The 18,462-nt window shown below is 44.0% G+C and overlaps 1 long non-coding RNA gene across 1 annotated transcript in view; it reads right to left on the bottom strand.

Moving 5' to 3' along the window:
- Positions 1–553: 553 nt before the first annotated feature.
- LOC309532886 overlaps positions 554–18,462 on the bottom strand; it is a 70,917-nt gene continuing 53,008 nt past the window's right edge. The window contains exons 5-6 of the long non-coding RNA XR_014220049.1: positions 7,061–7,197; positions 554–676 (exon numbers count right to left, since the gene is read on the bottom strand). This is a non-coding gene — a long non-coding RNA (uncharacterized lncRNA). The remainder of the gene's footprint in view (positions 677–7,060; positions 7,198–18,462) is intronic.

Below are 18,462 nucleotides of genomic sequence, written 5' to 3'. Positions count from 1 at the left end.
GGTTCAGGTAGGTGACTGCCTTTGGGGAGGGAGTTAAAGCGCTTTATCAAATTCATCATCTACATCATCATCATCATCATCATTATATTAAATCAAATTCTTAAAAGTTAAAGAACTGTTCCACTGAGGGAAAGGGAAATGAATTTGTGACATCACACCCGACATACCTTTGCACAGCTGACTACACAAAGGTGTGCTTCCATTGAGCTCTGTACTTAAGAACAGATTGTATACTCGAAAACACACACGTTAAAAGTGTTTTCAGGATGGGTGGGTGGGGCTCACTGCTAAAAGTTTGCACATCTAGAGATCCCCCATAATTATAAGCTTCTCAAGGTAGGGACATTTTTCTGAAATGAAATCTCTCCCAGTCATGTCAAGCAGGTTTCACGGAGCAGCAGGAGTCAAGACACGGCAGACATAAAAATTACACGAAAAATTAAACAAAAACGATCTTCAGTGCATTTTCTTGGGGTCTGCAAGGTTAAAAGTCTTCGCCCCCCCCCAAGATTAATGGTAATCACAACTTCACAAAACTGGAACCACATATATTTGTGTACCTATGCCAAAACTCCAAAGCGAGGTAGCTCAGTCCTGTTGCAGGAAGTACAGCTGATCTACTGAGTTAAGGGCTCCCTCTGCTGGCGAAGTGGTGGTTCAGAAGACTTCAGAGTACCTGAAACATCAAGAATGGCATTTATAGGGCATCTATGCACAAATTAACAGCAATATTTTTAACGGGATCATCAAGATTTCTCCCAAAAATCTAGGGCAGTTGTCGGAAAATAGGGATTATCCTGCAATGCACTGTATATGAGACTAGGAGACAGTCCCTAAGGATAAAAGGGGTATGGATTTGAGAAAGTACAAAATGAAAACCAGTGTGGCTAAAACATGAAACAATTGCCTTATTGGAGTAAATGTTTGATCCATTGTGGGCTTTCTATAGACATCTGGTTAGCTACTTGAAAACAGAATGCTGCACAAGATAGGTCTCAACCAGCAGGAAACACCAATCAGACTCATATTTCAACAAATACACAACACAGTCTTATGGCATCTATATTCAAAGGGAAATCCAGCAAATTAAAGGCCAGTTCTGGATAAATTGCTGGAAAGGGCTATTAAATTTAAAAATATCATGCATACAGAAGAACAAGTCTTGCTGAAGAGGAATCAGCATGGCTTCTGCAAAAGTAATTCCTATCTTAGGACTGCTAGAATTCTTTGAAAGTGTCAACATGCATGTGGATAGGGGTTTGTACCTGAACTTCCAAAAAGTTTTTAACAAGTGTATCATTCAGATTGGTTGTATCTGGCTGAAGTGAGTTATTTTACCATTTATGTTCACCAGATAAAGGGCCCTTCCGTTTATGAAAGCTATTGTACAAGTTTGGTATGAAAGGAATGTTTTCTGTGGTCTGTAAGGGCCCTTTGTCTCTGGTCTGTGATTCTGCCATTGTACTGGAAGAAATGTGGGAAGCTAATGGGGAAAACTATCCTTGAAGGATCATGGAACACCATGTGGCACAAAGCTCCATTGTGTGAGTATTATTATTATTATTATTATTATTATTATTATTATTATTATTACTACTGCATTTCTGAGCACAATTCAAAGTGTTGGTGCTGACCTTTAAAGCCCTAAATGGCCTCAGTCCACTATACCTGAAGGAGCGTCTCCATCCCCATTGTTCTACCCGGACACTGGTAGGTCAAGTGCTGAGGGCCTTTGGTGGTTCCCTCACTGCGAGAAGTGAGGTTACAGGGAACCAGGCAGAGGGCCTTCTCGGTAGTGGGACCCATCCTGTGGAACGTCCTCCCACCAGATGTCAAAGAGAGAAAAAACTACCAGACTTTTAGAAGACACCTGAAGGCAGCCCTGTTTAGGGAAGCTTTTAATGCTTGACAGACTATTGTATTTTAATCTTTTGTTGGAAGCCGCCCAGAGTGGCTGGGGAAACCCAGCCAGATGGGCAGGGTATGTATGTATGTATGTATGTATGTATGTATGTATGAATAAATAAATAACTATTAAGGTTTTTTGTAAAAAATATATCTTTTGACAAAGTCCCTCACCAAAGGCTCCTGACAAACTTAGCCCTCCTGAGTTAAGAGGTCAGATCAGTAACTGGTTAAAGAACAAGAAAATGTGTGGGAAGAAATGGAAAGTTTTCACAAGGGAAGTATATAGCCAGCGAACTTGGGGGAGTTGAGCCACCTTACTGCTCAACTTCCAGATAATTTATTAACAGGTTTTTAAAAAGTGGGGAGTCAATCCTTGGCGGCCCTAGTTCTTACGTCAAAAAGTTGTGGAATACCATTCATTCTCTTTAAGTCTGCAATTCCCTGTCATTGATCAGCTGGCAAAACTAGAGTTTAGCAGCTAAGGAACAGCCAGGACATTACCAGTCAGGCCTGTGCAGAGCTTGTCTGAGGCCTGGGGCGAGATTCCAAGGTTAGCTGGGTAGCATGAGATGTCCTTGCTATGACAGCATAAGTCCGGCAGGCCCCTGGTGCCCCCCCCCAGCTGTCTCAGCCCCCTGAGGGCCAGGGCAAGTGCCCCCAGCTGCCCCTTCCCATCTGCATGGGCCTGCAGCCAGCCTTTATTAGGTGGCATATTAAATGCCAAAATCTCGTAAACGGAGAACAATAAAGGAGAGTAGATCTCCACCCAGCTACAGCCAGGTATATCTATAACATTTAATCCTAAACAGATTAGTTACAGACCTAATAGGCGCAAAAGGTTTACCTGCTGAGCAGCAAGCAATCTGAGTTAGCCTCACATTACCTCTTAAGGATACCTTTGCTTTTAGGAAGACAGGTGCAGTAATGAACTGGCCTGTGTATTAAACAGACGACTGATCTGCACGGTCTCTGAGGAAAGTGAGAGAGAGGTTCAACAAGAGGTTGGAAGACAGAGGCTTGTATGCCCCGCAGCCTGGCTTGTCCCCTCAAAGCTATCCACCTGCCCTCAGGATCCAGGCCTGTTGCCATTGTTGATGTTATCAGTTGTTAAGCCACTCAACTTCTTTTTGTGGAATTGGGCAAGGGGGTGCCAGCTCATCCTTTGCCTCAGGCAACAAATATATTGGACTGAGCCATGTTTGCATGTGTGCAGAGAATTATGGAAATATACAAATATCTGTTAAAAATCAATTTCTTTATATATCAACAAAAAATGAAGACCGGTCATTAAGAATAAACAGATGCTTTGGAGGCGTTTCCCAAAGTTAACATCATGCATGGAATCACCTATGGATGTCAGCATTTTTGTTTGAAGTCCACAAATTGCTAAAAGTCCGCCTGAAAAGTCACAGAATGTTGTCCCCAAAAATATCAGCTGAAGACAAGGAAACCTTGTTCGGAGCACTACAGAATCCACAGCACTGCCAGTTCGATAAGTCCTCTGTTCTGAGTAGTGCTGTGGAAGGATTAGTGTGGATTTGTGTGATTATGTAAGCAGCTGGATCTTAAACCTTATCTATTTTTAAGGCCTCTCAGCATCTGAGTCATATTTGCATCATTTTACAGCAACCTCAAAAAGTCCAAGCACCAGGCATTAGCAACTTAGCGGACACAATGACAAGATTCCAGTTACCTGCCATAGTATTCACTATGGTCGCAGCCCTGCTGCAGGAATCTAGGATGGCAACAGTTAGTGTTGTTTTATAAAATCACCCCAGACACCACCCAAAACGGTTTATTCTCCAAATACATCCCCGGTGGAGAAGACAAAAACTGTAATCAAAGGCCATTTGGTTGTGTCATAGTGTGAGACCTCAAGGCTTAGCATGGATCACTTGTGGAAGTACTACTTGAAAAACTATAGCAGTTATCTAGGAGATACATGGGGACACGGGTGGCACTGTGGTCTAAACCATAGAGCCCAGGGCTTGCCGATCAGAAGGTCGGCGGTTCGAATCCCTGTGATGGGGTGAGCTCCCGTTGCTCGGCCCCTGCTCCTGCCAACCTAGCAGTTCAAAAGCACGTCAAGTGCAAATAGATAAGTAGGTACCACTCTGGCGGGAAGGTAAACGGTGTTTCCATGCGCTGCTCTGGTTTTGCCAGAAGTGGCTTAGTCATGCTGGCCACATGACCCGGAAAAACTGTATGTGGACAAATGTCGGCTCCCTCGGCCAGTAAAATGAGATAAGTGCCGCAACCCCAGAGTTGTCTGCAACTGGACTTAACAGTCAGGGGTCCCTTTACCTTTACCTAGGAGTTACATGAGCTCATTTAAGCCGTGGACTGTGTTGTATCCACAGCTACCATTTTTGGGGAAAGTTCCCTTGGATAGCTTCTAGATCCTGAAGAACCTGAGAGCCACGCCAGCCTGGTATGTTGTGTTTTGTAAATGTATTCTGCATTATGTCATTGGCGCAATAATAGTGCATTAGTAGCAGATTTATACGGGATGATCCACACACCATCCTGCTTTGTTAGTTGTTCTGCAATGCTTCCCCAGCGTTTAACATATTATTGATGTCTGGAGGGACACGCTCGAACAACAAAAGTAGGACACACACACACACATGCAGAGCCCAAAACATTTGAGGTACGGAAAGGTTGCAGAATTTTAGCAGGAAGTTACAGGACATGCACCAAGTGGAAATGAAGCAGTATGCCCACCTTTTGGAGGTGCAGGCAGCATTGAAAATGTGTTTGTGGATAACTGCCCTGATACCAACATGAGCACAAATAAGCATAAATGCACAAGGTAAAGGATGTCTGGAGAAGCCCTGCACGCCTGTTAGCTCAAATTTTGCCCTTTGGATTAGTTACCTGCTACTCAGTAGCAGGTAAGTTGTTTGTCCTCCAGGTCTAGCCCAGTGCCCCCGGCTCATAGCATGGCTGAAACAAGACTGCAGCAGACTGAGATACAAACTGTATGCTTTGTTTTTTGTTTTTTTTTTTTTGTTTCTATATAAAGCAGCCCTGGAGGAAAGGTTGAGGGGCTGCCTTTTGCTTTTGTTTTCTGTTGTTTGCATACTCAGCATCGTTTTCTACAAGCTATTTTTTTCCAGGAGAAAAAAAGAATGAATTGCCTGTACGTTTTCCTCAACAGGGAGAATAGTAGTTTGGGGTGGGCAGTTCTGAGCGGACAAACGATAGGATGGGTAAGATTTAAGCAGCCCCTCCTACTCTTTTCCTATTCTTAGACTGGCAGCCTTGGAAGTTGCTTTCCGCAGCTCATCGCCACCTGTAGTTTGAACCTTGGACAGCAGCTCTCGTAGAAAGCAAGTGGATTCCTAGGTAGATCTGTTCATGTCTGGGCTGGGCTGCTGCTGTAGTTACAGCTAAAACCCACCAGATGTCAGATACATCTCAACCGTCTAAACATCTCAACAGTTGCTGACTGCTGACTGCTAGGAGCCACTGCGGATAATCTTAGGGACCACTCGATAAGGGCAAATTGCGCAAGGAAAGGGGCTTGCTTGCAATGTCAGATACGACAGTCACATAATTTTGAAGCAGCTTTTTATATGTTAGGATTGTGAAGAGGGACAGGGTTTAAAAAAATCAAATCACCCCTTCTCTTAGGTAAAGGTAAAGGGACCCCTCACCCAGTGGCGTAGCGTGGGTTGTCAGCACCCGGGGCAAGGCAAGTAATTTGCGCCCCCTAACCTGTGGATTTGCGCCCCCTAACCCTAACCCCCAGATGTTGCGCCTGGTGCAGCCGGCCCCCCCTGCACCCCCCACGCTACGCCATTGCCCTCACCATTAGGTCCAGTCGTGACTAACTCTGGGGTTGCGGCGCTCATCTCACTTTATTGGCCAAGGGAGCTGGCATATAGCCATGTGGCCAGAATGACTAAGCCACTTCTGGCAAACCAGAGCAGCGCACAGAAACGCTGTTTACCTTCCAGCCGGAGAAGTACCTATGGTATTTATCTACTTGCACTTTTGACGTGCTTTCGAACTGCTAGGTTGGCAGGAGCAGGGACTGAGCAATGGGAGCCCACCCCGTCGCGGGGATTCGAACTGCCGACCTTCTGATCAGCAAATCCTAGGCTCTGTGGTTTAACCCACAGCTCCAGTTGAGGTTTATTCCAGCCTAAGTGGCATGAAATCTGAAACAGCAAGTGCTTTGTGTTTACCCATTTACTAACTGAAGGGATCTAAAAATACAGTAAGAACCACTTTTGTTAAATATTTTATAAATTTTGTATCAAGATGGCCATCAGGGTTTTTTTTTAATGCACTTCTCAGAATGTTAAAACACTATAGTACATATCCAAACAATATGTGGGAATCTTACCAATTAGCAGCAGTGACAAGGAAGCCTTACATTATGTACCCCTGCCTGGTCATTTTGGTCCTCGTGAGAGATATGTTTAGTAGTGCTGTGTGCCCATGATGTTCTTTTTAAGTCTACTAAGCCCAGGATATTTAGTGTTGTGGCACCTGGACTTTGGAATGTACTTCCAATGAAAATCAGGTTTGCACTTAGTGCTGACATTTTGGTTGTCTGCTTAAAACTCACCTGCTCACCAAGGCTTTCCAGCAGTGTTTGGTGTATTAAATTGATCTACAGCTTAGTGTTGTGTGTTTTCTTCTGTTTTGTTAACATATTTTTATTACTTTCATTATACTTTTTCTTAATGGGACTATTACTAGGAACGTTAGCGCAAGAAGCATGAAACTTATAGGGAGAATAGTTATTGAATTTGTATACTGCTTTATCTTTCAAGCATTCTCTAAGCTGTTAGCAATCCTTAGGGATGCCCTTGGATCTGTCTATCAATGATTAATGTTTAAGCTTTACTTGTCTTGAGGTTTGCTAATCTTTCAACACCTCAGTCATTCTTCCTAGTCCCTCCCAACTTCATGCAGAGGAATCCAAATCCAACAGGATTTTATCTTCTTAACCCAGTCATGAAAGGCAAATGGATGGAAACAAGACTAGTACCATTTTTGTTTGTGCTGAGGGTGACTAGTGTTGGTGTAGCACTGACATCTGTTCTTTGTTAGGAGGAGCAAGCATATTTACACTTCTTCTAATGCATTGTGCTGCTCTGTGTACCTTCATTGACTTTCCAAACTCTGCTCCACCCACCTGAAGTCATGAAGATGTCAAGTCTCTGGGATGGTTCAGTCAGTAGAGCATGAGACTCTTAATCTCAGGGTGGTGGGTTCAAGCTCCACGTTGGGCAAAAGACTTGTACTAGATGAGCCTCGTGGTCCCTTCCAAGCCTACAAAGATTCAAAGGTCACCATTCATGCCTCAAAAGTCCCATTCAAAGTGTAGGGCAAGATAGCACACTAACAGATGTCTTCAGAAGCCCCTCTCCCAAAGTACTATTTTGTGTAGCACTTTGAACCGGGCTTCTGAAGAGCTGACAACCAGCTACAAAGGGGCTGTGCAGGCAACCAGCTGATTGGCAGTGCCTATCAACACTCATTAAGCCAAGCCCTGCCCTTGCCTGTCCCATAGGTAAAGGTAAAGGTAGCCCTGACCATTAGGTCCAGGCGTGGCTGACTCTGGGATTGCGGCGCTCATCTCGCTTTATTGGCCAAGGGAGGCTTCTGGGTCATGTGGCCAGCATGACTAAGCCACTTCTGGTGAACCAGAGCAGTGCACGGAAACGCCATTTACCTTCCCGCCAGAGCAGTACCTATTTATCTACTTGCACTTTTGATGTGCTTTCAAACTGCTAGGTTGGCAGGAGCAGGGACCGAGCAACGGGAGCTCACCCGTCACGGAGATTTGAACCGCCAACCTTCTGATCGTCAAGTCCTAGGCTCTGTGGTTTAACCCACAGCACCACCCGCGTCCCATATCTGACATCATATACAGCTCAGGAGCAGAACATTCGCTTTACGTGCAGAAGGTCCTAGGTTCCGATTTGTTTGCAGAGAGGTTAGATGGCAGCATTGCATCAAAGCAAGTGCCACCCCACACTTTCAAAAGCATATTTCCATCGCTTTCCTTATTGCAAAAAGTCTGATCTTTTGGGGAGGCCAGTTTGTTGCACAACTGGAACCGTGCGACCTGAATTTGCCAGGATGGGACTGAATCCCACCCCAAAATAGCAACACTCTGGAAGCACCTCACTATAAGGCAGCTTGCTATGTTCATTCCTAAAGGGACGCGGGTGGCGCTGTGGGTAAAACCACAGAGCCTAGGACTTGCCAATCAGAAGGTCGGCGGTTCAAATCCCCACGGCGGGGTGAGCTCCCGTTGCTCGGTCCCTGCTCCTGCCAACCTAGCAGTTCAAATGCACGTCAAAGTGCAAGTAGATAAATAGGTACTGCTCTGGCGGGAAGGTAAATGGCGTTTCCATGCGCTGCTCTGGTTCGCCAGAAGCAGCTTAGTCATTCTGGCCACATGACCTGGAAGCTGTATGGCAGCTCCCTCGGCCAGTAAAGTGAGATGAGCGCTGCAACCCCAGAGTCGGCCACGACTGGACCTAATGGTCAGGGGTCCCTTCACCTTTATGTTGGTTCCTAAGCATCATTTGAAATAGACCTGAGCAACTGAAATCAAAAGTACTGTGTTGGAGGATCTCTGTGTGACTCATAGAATCACTGAGAGGGTGTCTCCTAAGATGCCAACTAGACCAATCTCTTTGGAAAATAGGTCAAAATGGTTAAGGAAAGCTGAACAAATAAAAGGAAAGGCTGGTTTGCACGGGCTCATTAGCATTTCAGAAGGTGCACACAAAGCAGGTTCTGCTCTCCAGCATGCTTACTCTGGCGAAAAGGTATTAAATGTAAAGCTCTTTTTAGATTTAGGATTGTGCTGCTTTTTGTTTGTGGTGTGTTTATGCTCTTAAATGCTTTGGGGATGGTACTTTTGCTTTAGCGCTGTAAGCTGCTCTGAGAATCTGCTTGAAGGGTAGAGCATAAACCCAGGAAGAGGTAAGATGGCATAATGAAGATCAGAAGGATCTAAGGGCAAAATTAAATCTTGCTTTTGTAATGGTCTAAGAACAGAAAACCTCTTTCGCTACTCATAATCCAAATCTCCACATACACAAACAAAACCTTCCCGGAGGTTAAAAGCACCTCTGACTTTCAGGATTGGAATTGACTTCAGCCTCATCTGCAAACAATTCTGACCAGGCTCAGCCTTTTTAACAAACAAACAAACAAACAAACAAAAGAAATTCTTATTTGAGCATGGAAGTATTAACCACTGTACAAACATACAACTCATCTTACAGTTCAGATTGAATTTGTTTGCTCATAAGACATAACAAGATCACATAGATTTTCAGTGTACCAATACAATCAAAGCCATTAATTAATATCCCATAATCCCCCCAAATAATAATCAAGCACACAGGTCTCTTCAGAGCTAATGCTAAAATCACCAATCCCAAGGCTATCCCAAGGCATCTTAAAAAGCAGAGACATCACCTTGCCAACAAAGGTCCATACAGTGGTACCTCGGGTTAAGTACTTAATTCTTTCCGTACTTAACCTGAAACTGTTCTTAACCTGAAGCACCACTTTAGCTAATGGGGCCTCCCGCTGCCGCTGCACCACCGGAGCATGATTTCTGTTCTCATCCTGAAGCAAAGTTCTTAACCCGAGGTACTATTTCTGGGTTAGAGGAGTCTGTAACCTGAAGCGTATGTAACCTGAGGTACCACTGTATAGTTAAAGCTATGGTTTCCCCAGTAGTGATGCATGGAAGTGAGAGCTGGACCATAAAGATGGCTGATCACCGAAGAATTGATGCTTTTGTATTATGGTGCTGGAGGAGACTCTTGAGAGTCCCATGGACTGCAAGATCAAACATATCCATTCTTAAGGAAATCAGCCCTGAGTGCTCACCGGAAGGACAGATTGTGAAGCTGAGGCTCCAATATTTTGGGCACTTCATGAGAAGATAAGACTCCCTGGAAAAGACCCTGATGTTGGGAAAGATGGCGGGCACAAGGAGAAGGGGACAACAGAGGTCGAGATGGTTGAAAAAATGTTCTTGAAGTTACTAACATGAGTTTGACCAAACTGTGGGAGGCAGTAGAAGACAGGAGTGTCTGGCATGCTCTGGTCCATGGGGTCACGAAGAGTCGGACACGACTAAACGACTAAACAACAACAATTCCCCCCCCCCAATAATAATCAAGCACACAGGTCTCTCCAGAGCAAATGCTAAAATCACCAATCCCAAGGCTATCCACTGTGCACACCCACACCCCAAGAAGCAGAATAAGTTGGGAGAAAATAAAAACAAAATTTGGAAAAGTAGCTGCTGGTGATTGCTTCTTCCAACCCATCTCCCCTTATCTCTCTTTCTTAGTGACTCAGTTTCTAGGGAAGGCTCAGCTGTCAAGAAGGGAGGGGAGATAAACAACAGGTTGAGAAAGATAGCCAGCAGCTCTTCCTTTGGTGGGTGTGTAAGTTGCGATCCCATGATCCAACCATCTCTGCCTCTTGGCAGAGAAGCCTCAGCAGATAGAGGTGGCATGAGATAGGATTGCATTTGTATAGCAAGTATAGCCTGCTTCTGGGTAACCTAGATAGATTGTTGAATTGCATCCAGGATGGTGGTAACAACTGGTATTCTGACAAAGATTAAAAATAAAATTAAAAAATGGGCCACTGGGCAGCTGCACAGTAAGTGGATATGAACTTTTAAAGCTTGGCTGCATCTTCATCAGTGATTGTAACTAATGAAGCCTCTGGGGACTCAAATTCTTGGAGAGCCAGGTTGCATGTGTTCCTATTGGATGAGTCTTAACTTTAGGCTTCAAATCCATTAACTGCTATTGAGTGAGGACAAGAGTGTCTGTCCTCACAACCTGTTCGATCCTTGGTTCTCCTGCATCGCTCAGGTATTTGTCTAAGTGTACCTCACCCTTCGGCCAAAGTAGGAGGACAAAAAGCCAAGGAAGGCTGAACACCTCAACCTTCAATTAATTGACTTGAAAATTGTATCTAAAAGTCAAGAACCAGTGTAGCGAACACAGTGTTGGGCACAGATTGGGGTAATCTGGATTCAAATTCTCACCCAGTTAATCTTGAAAATGATCATTCACCCTTTCTCAGGCTTGCCGATCTTACAAGGTCTGTTGGGAGAATAAAGTAGGATGACTTCATGAGCCTTGCCCCGAGCCACTTGGAGGAAGAGCAAGGTACACATCAGGTATGAGTAAACTCAGTTTAGCGCTGGGTTCCCCCTTTCTAAAAATCAAACTAGTTTTAGTTGCTGTTGCAGCATTCCCACAGAGCACTCCCACAGAGCTCCTTTGTCTTCTTTCCTAGATTAGTCACAAGGGAGATTCCATCCAGCCTGGGATCACACAATGGATCAAACCATGCACACAAAGCTTTGAAGCCCATCAGATTTGGTTATGTGCTGATATCCCTGAATTCAGGCAACTGAGGGCAAAAAACACAGACGAAATCGCACAAAAACTGCAGATGAAGTCAATGGGGCCCATAAAATGATACCATATATTATAAGAATAGTAGATCAAAAACATGTTTTATGTGCTGTTATTGCTGTAATGTATCATATTTCTCCCCCTATCAAGTTGATCTGTTATATCATTTATGAATTGGGGTATATTTCTGCAAGGAGTGCTAAAATAATATATAATAACAATTATAATAATACAATCATATTCCCAGCACTGCTGAAAATGTTAGCAAATTGAAAATAGTTTTGTTTTTGTCTCCACTTCGCTGTTCCTTTGAAATTCAAGTCATCCGAATTCTTGAATTTGGACATGACTGTGTCCATCCCAAGCAAGGAGATTTGTGTAAATGGAAATATTGAGTGTGTTCTCCTTTTCCAACCCCGATTTAGAGGTTAGGCCTCATGGGGGCTCCTTACTGCAACTAATACCAGGTATTCTTGCCTTAAAAGTTAAAAAATTAAATTGGGGAGGGGGGGGACAGATTCCTCACTAACTAGAAATGACTCATAAGAAAATGGCATGTATGATCAACAAACCATTTTTCTGCAGCTGGACTCTCCCAGGCTGCCTTCACAACTGCAATCACGACTGGAATGGAACCCAAACCAAACAAATTTCCATGTATTACTGGAAATGTTTAAAAAATAATACAGAGGCAGGAAGAACAGCTGGGAGGAAGTATTTGCTTTTGGAATCTGAGTTTTGACCCACGCGTCTCCTGGGAGGAATAACTCAGCAGTCTTTGAGGGTGTATTTGTGGGTCACGTAAGTTTAAGAGAAGGAGATGTGGCAGCTGACCATATGACACCATTTGAATACTAAGCCCTTTTCTTCACACATGCCAACTTACCCCAAACACAGGTAGAATTGATATGGTGGAAAAATGAAAGATGACAGCTAACTGTGAAGATAATGGATTTTTTTGTGGATTACTATGGGTTAAACCACAGAGCCTAGGACTTGCTGGTCAGAAGGTCGGCGGTTCGAATCCCCGCAACAGGGTGAGTTCCCGCTGCTCAGTCCCTGCTCCTGCCAACCTAGCAGTTTGAAAGCTCGTCAAAGTGCAAGTAGATAAATAGGTACCACTCCAGCAGGAAGGTAAACGGCGTTTCTGTGTGCTGCTCTGGTTCGCCACAAGCAGCTTAGTTATGCTGGCCACATAACCTGGAAGCTGTACGCCGGCTCCCTCGGCCAATAAAGAGAGATGAGCACCGCAACCCCAGAGTCGGTCATGACTGAACCTAATGGTCAGAGGTCCCTTTACCTTTATGGCACACTGCCATGATCATCGACTGGCACAAAATCACAGAATGGAACATGATGAGTTTTTAGGAAAGGCTGCATTCCAATACTATTTCTGCTTGTATGAAGGTCTTGTTAGAATGGGGGCGATCAGATGGCTAAGAAAGCATGTTTGTAATAAGGAGGTGGGCTGTAGAATACACAGGGGTTCTTCCTGACATGCTTCCACTGAAACATGGGGGAAAGGCAATGCCTGTATTTATTGTAATTTTGTATAAATTGTGCAACTACCGAATCCCTGTTTTGGAAGATTGAGAAAATCCCAATACTTGTCTGCCCCCTTGGCAGCTGCCTCATTGCATTCCTAAACATCAAGAGAATGGGTTGGAGGTAGGGAAACTGCTGGTGCAATGAAGGTGAATACACTCCATCTAGGACATCCAAGACCTGTTTTTATGGCTTCCACATGTTGGCAATTCCACACACCAGTTGTACAGGGCAAGAGCCACCCAACACCTAGAATCACCCTCACCGCACAAAAAGTCTCAGTGACAATGCTGCTTGTTTGTAGTAGTGGCCACCACTGTAGCAACTCTCTATTTGATGTGTTGAGCAACACTTGTGTGTTTAACAGCCACATGTAGCTTCCGCGGTGTTGGAAGTGCTTCCAGTAGTTTCCACGTGGTGGCCAAAAGACCTACACCTGGAAATGAAACACATCAGGGTGCACACTTTATTTTCCCTATGGTTTTCCCCATAATTATAACTTTATTTATATCCTGTAGCTTGGAAGTCGAACGCCTTGCTAGTCGAACGTTTTGGCTCCTGAACATCGCAAACCCGGAGGTGATAGTTCCAGTTAGTGAACATTCTTTGGAACCCAAACATCCGTCACTGCTTCTGTGGCTTCCGATTGGCTGCAGGAGCTTCCTGGAGCCAATTGGAAGCCACACCTTGGTACCCAAACGTTTTGGAAGTTGAACGGACTTCTGGAACAGATTCTGTTTGACTTCTGAGGTACCACTGTACAACAAAACATCAAACATTAAAAAACAGAATATCCTATACATATCCTATCCCAGTAAGAACTGCAAATATGGGAATCATACAATTGTAGAGTTGAAATGGACCACAAGCGTCATCTAGTCCAACCCTCTGCAATGCTGGAATATTTTTCCCAGTGTGGGCCTTGAACCCATGAACCTGTGATGAAGAGTCTTAAGGTCTACCAACTGAGATGTGGGCAAAGACCATCACCTCAGAGTTTGGCCCAGCTGAACACCCCACCCCACACTCCTGAAAACAAGACAATTTGCCACCATATGCCCTGTGAGGATAATATCAGGAGAGAAAGGGGAGCAGGCAAATAATACATTAGAAGAATTGGATGGCATAGTTGCTGTATTTCTTACTGAAGATGTGATTACTTTGGGTTAAGTTTCCTTTATGAGCGGCATTCAAGTATGAAAAACAACATTTTTTTCATACTTGAGAGACATTCATCTCTGAAATAAGCCAACTCCTCGCCAGTGTCTGTTCAGCTCTGGCAGCAGCAGACCAGGTGTATGTGATAATCCTGACCTGCAATCATGGGATATCTTATAAAAGTGGCGGTGTATATAATTGCTGTGTCCATGCTGAATCAAGTGGCTTTAATTCTTCAACAGCCTTTTCCCACAGTTCAATCACTTCTTCTCTGCCTGCATGATCTCAATGCATTCTCAGTCATGTTCCAGGAATGCGGCATGCAGCATGATGCATGAACCAAGAGCAGGATGGATAAAAGGTGTGGGGCAGCAGTAGAAGCTGGCAGCACGCCTAGAAATCAGGCCCTTGAAGTGGCTGGATCAACACAGTCAACTTCTCAGCCTGATAAACTCTTTTTTTAGCTGCTTTCTTTGATTTTGACGATGAGTTTCAATGCATATTGTTGTTCATTGTATGATCTGCTGGGTTGCTATTATTTTAGTGTTCTGCACTCCATCTTGATGTCTGTACTGATGAAGGGCAAGATAGAAATATTTTTAATTTAATTAATGTGATAGATAGATAGATAGATAGATGATAGATAGATAGATAGATAGATAGATGATAGATAGATAGATGATAGATAGATAGATAGATAGATAGATAGATAGATAGATAGATAGATAGATAGATATAGATAGATAGATATGCTTTTCTTCTAGAAAAAGCGTGCTGGTACTCACCATGAAGTTGTTGCAGTAGCTGCTACACTTTTAAGCAGTGCTTTGCTTCTACGAAAAAGAAGGTTCCAGTACTGTGTACCTTTGAGTACCCCAGAAAACAAGCACTGGATAGAAAGATAAATAGAAAGGAATTCCCCAGCTGATGTTATTGTCTCTCATTTCCTAATAGGAAACTGTTGGGGCATTCTTATCTGGTAGGTGCCTTGGGTAAAGTTGCATTAACTTAATCCTATGTAATTTTGTCCCCTTAAGTCAGTGGTGGCCAAACTTGGCCCTCCAGCTGTTTTGGGACTACAATTCCCATCATCCCTGGCCACTGGTCCTGTTAGCTAGGGATGATGGGAGTTGTAGTCCAAAAACAGCTGGAGGGCCAAGTCTGGCCACCACTGCCTTAAGTTCTATGAAAGAAAGACTGCTGTCAGCAAGAGTCTTAGAGAAGCAGCAAAACCTATAGACCACCCCCTAAATGCTCATAGGGAGTGGAGACCACTATCCTTATCCTTCCTCAGTCACACTGGTATCCCTGAATGCTTCTCCTCTCATTCCTAAGGAAATAAGCAAAGTGCTACATTAGGAAGCATAGCTGAGGTAGGAGCTAATTTTGCCCTTATCCTTCCAGCTGAGGCCCCCTTGGATGTCTATGCAATAAGTGGATCCTTTGTTTTTAGGAAAGTGTATGGTTGTCATGACCCTCAGAGTCCAGCAGTGAGAACACTGACTTGGAGGCTACAGTGCTACCAGCTAAGGAGCCAAACAGGGTTTCTGGTTCTGGGCCTAATGCTGGTGATGAGGTGACCACTGAATGTGAGGCTGGTGGATAGAATTTCACTGAACCATATGCCATTACTACAGCAGCAGACTCCATAAAACTGGAGCCACATGGTCACCTCCTCCTGATCTTGAGAAACCGACTGTTTCCCCACAGTATCTCGGCAGACCAATGGTGCAAGGACTTCTCCAGCCAGAAGGCCTTGGAGCACGGAAGAACTGCCCATCTTCAGATCTGATCCTTTCAAGATCCTTTAGTTCTTCACAAGGGGACAGAGCCTATGAGGGATGGAGCAGAGGCAGAGGCTCAAACGGGTTCAGTTCACTCCCAACCCTTGTTGGAGAAAGTTTCTCACAAGGAGCTCTCCATGGTGCTGTGGCAACTAACCTGCCTCTGAACTCCTCCATGGGACCAAACAGGATACAGTGGTACCTTGGGCTACGTTACCTTAATGTAACATAATTTCGGGTTGCGAACGCAGCAAACCCGGAAGTGTACACTTCCGGGTTTCACTGTGTGTGCATGCGCATAAGTGCTCTATCACGCCATGCGTGCGCGCAGAAGTGGCGCCTCTGGATACGGACTTTTCGGAGTAAGTACTGACCCCTGGGACGAATTAAGTTCGTATCCGGAGGATCCACTGTGTTGGCGAGGTCGGAAACTTCCACTGCAAAATATTAGCCAAATAACATAATTTGGGTGTGCTGGCTTGGGGAATAAGCAGCACAAGATCTGATTGGTCTCCCAGTTCACTGTTACTTTTAGTTCTTGCCAATTTAAACGCTGTTGCTGAGGGAGGGAGTGGCTAAAGATTTTCAGATCCAGTGCAGCAAAATTACTAAGGCATTCTTTCCTGAAATTCTGACAGAACTTTGATTTAGCTTCCCCCGATATCCGCATATAGGATCAGAATGCAAATGGCAAAAAAACCCCACTATTAGTCTGTTGTATGAGGTGGATTATACTCATCATGACATATAATATAATAAGCAACACTCTGGACAAGTATAGGCAACAGCCTTGTCTGGCATAGTCACAGCAATAAAAACCACAGTTGGAAGATCAATCTGATTTGGCCTGCTTTCCATAGGGAGTGTTCTATAAGCAGGTCTTAACGGCACATTTTCTTTTCAGACATGTGACCAATTAATAAGGGGAATTAACCACCCCAGGTAAATAAGACAATGTGTGCCAGCCAGCTGAATTTGCTTCTGCCTCCAGGGTTAGGTACAACACTTGGTTCTTTAAAAATAGATGCAAACCACCCACGTCCTAACTCATGATCACCTGGGACATTGCAGGGCCTTTTTGCTCTGCAAGAGACTGGGGGCAAATTATTTCCTTGAAAATGTTGTTTTTTGAAAAGCAGTACAGTGGTACTTCGGGTTACATATGCTTCAGGTTACAGACGCTTCAGGTTACAGACTCCGCTAACCCAGAAATAGTACCTCGGGTTAAGAACTTTGCTTCAGGATGGGAACAGAAATCATGCAGCAGTGGTGTGGGAGGAGGCCCCATTAGCTAAGGTGGTGCTTCAGATTAAGAACAGTTTCAGGTTAAGAACGGACCTCCGGAACGAATTAAGTACGTAACCAGAGGTACCACTGTATATAGATTAATTAAGCTAAATGAATTAAGCCATCTGAATGAACCATGCCTAAAATTCATGGGTGGGGTTGCAAACCTTGGGAGCAGGGGTAGGAAAATCCTGGATTTCCAGATCTTGTTGAATTCTAACTTCAGCCCCAACCAACATACCCAGGAATGTCAGGAGTTGGAGTCCAGAAACATCTGGAGGGCCACAAGTTCCCCACCCCTGCTGTAGAGAATGCCAAATAAACTAAACATTACAAATAATCCAATCAGTCAGGAGAGCTGGACTCATAACCATAGACTTTAAGTTAGCAGATGAATAAAAAGTATGCCATTTGGCAAAGAAGAACCAAGAGCATAGATTTGGGTGAGACATCAGATGGGCTACCATGATCATCAGGTAGAAAACAAGTCCAGGAAAAGGAAAGTCTAGATTACATATTCCAGGTAGGCAAATTGAAAGGAAGAGGGCAGACTGCTTTAAAAATAGACTTGGATCAAGCCATCTCTGGTTTTGATGGAACGCTTGGGTGCAGACTGAGCTGGCATGCTAATAATACACTTTTCGTAACTCTAGCACATTTCCCAAACCTTTGCAAGTCCTGGTTTGATGATAACAGTTATAGTGTACTATGCCAAAACTTTGAATGAGTTTCAATATGTCAGAGAAACCACCCACAATATTGCTATCGGAGCCATGAGAATGGACAGGTAACAGATAGACTGGAAGAGATGGATTTGAGGAGGCATGCTGTAGTTTCCTTGCCATTATTCAATGGTTTAGATTCTTAAACGGGGAATGGACAAACAGATGGTGACAAGAGGGGAAAATGAGGCTTTTATTTCGAAGTAAACTAGTATGTCCTAGCTACAGCATGCACTGGGAAAATGTATCTGTACTGAATCATCCCCTACATGTATTTGACTAAACTGTCACATCTACTTTCTCATATTACAGGGTTTTCCTTAAAATTTTCACTCTAAACCAGAACCTTGCAATTATGAAGACGCCAGGGACGTATGCTTTGTACGTACGTATGAGTCACTTGTTCTCATGGGACGAAGAAGTACCTTCTTGACATGGTGGGAATCATACCATCATTGTCCGATGAGTGTGACTTGTGACAACGTAAGCTCTGATCTTGCACGACATTTTCAGCATGTTTACATTCTCAATTGCGTTATCACTTTTCTACCATAAACAAAGAAAAGCTCCTTCTTTCTGACTATCCCTAGCTCTATCTACTGCAATCCAAAAACTGTATAATAA

The sequence above is a fragment of the Podarcis vaucheri genome (assembly GCF_965113315.1).
Source record: "Podarcis vaucheri genome assembly, chromosome: 5".
NCBI lineage: Eukaryota > Metazoa > Chordata > Lepidosauria > Squamata > Lacertidae > Podarcis > Podarcis vaucheri.
Note: the sequence above shows the minus strand (reverse complement) of the source record. Positions and strands in the feature narration are given on the sequence as shown.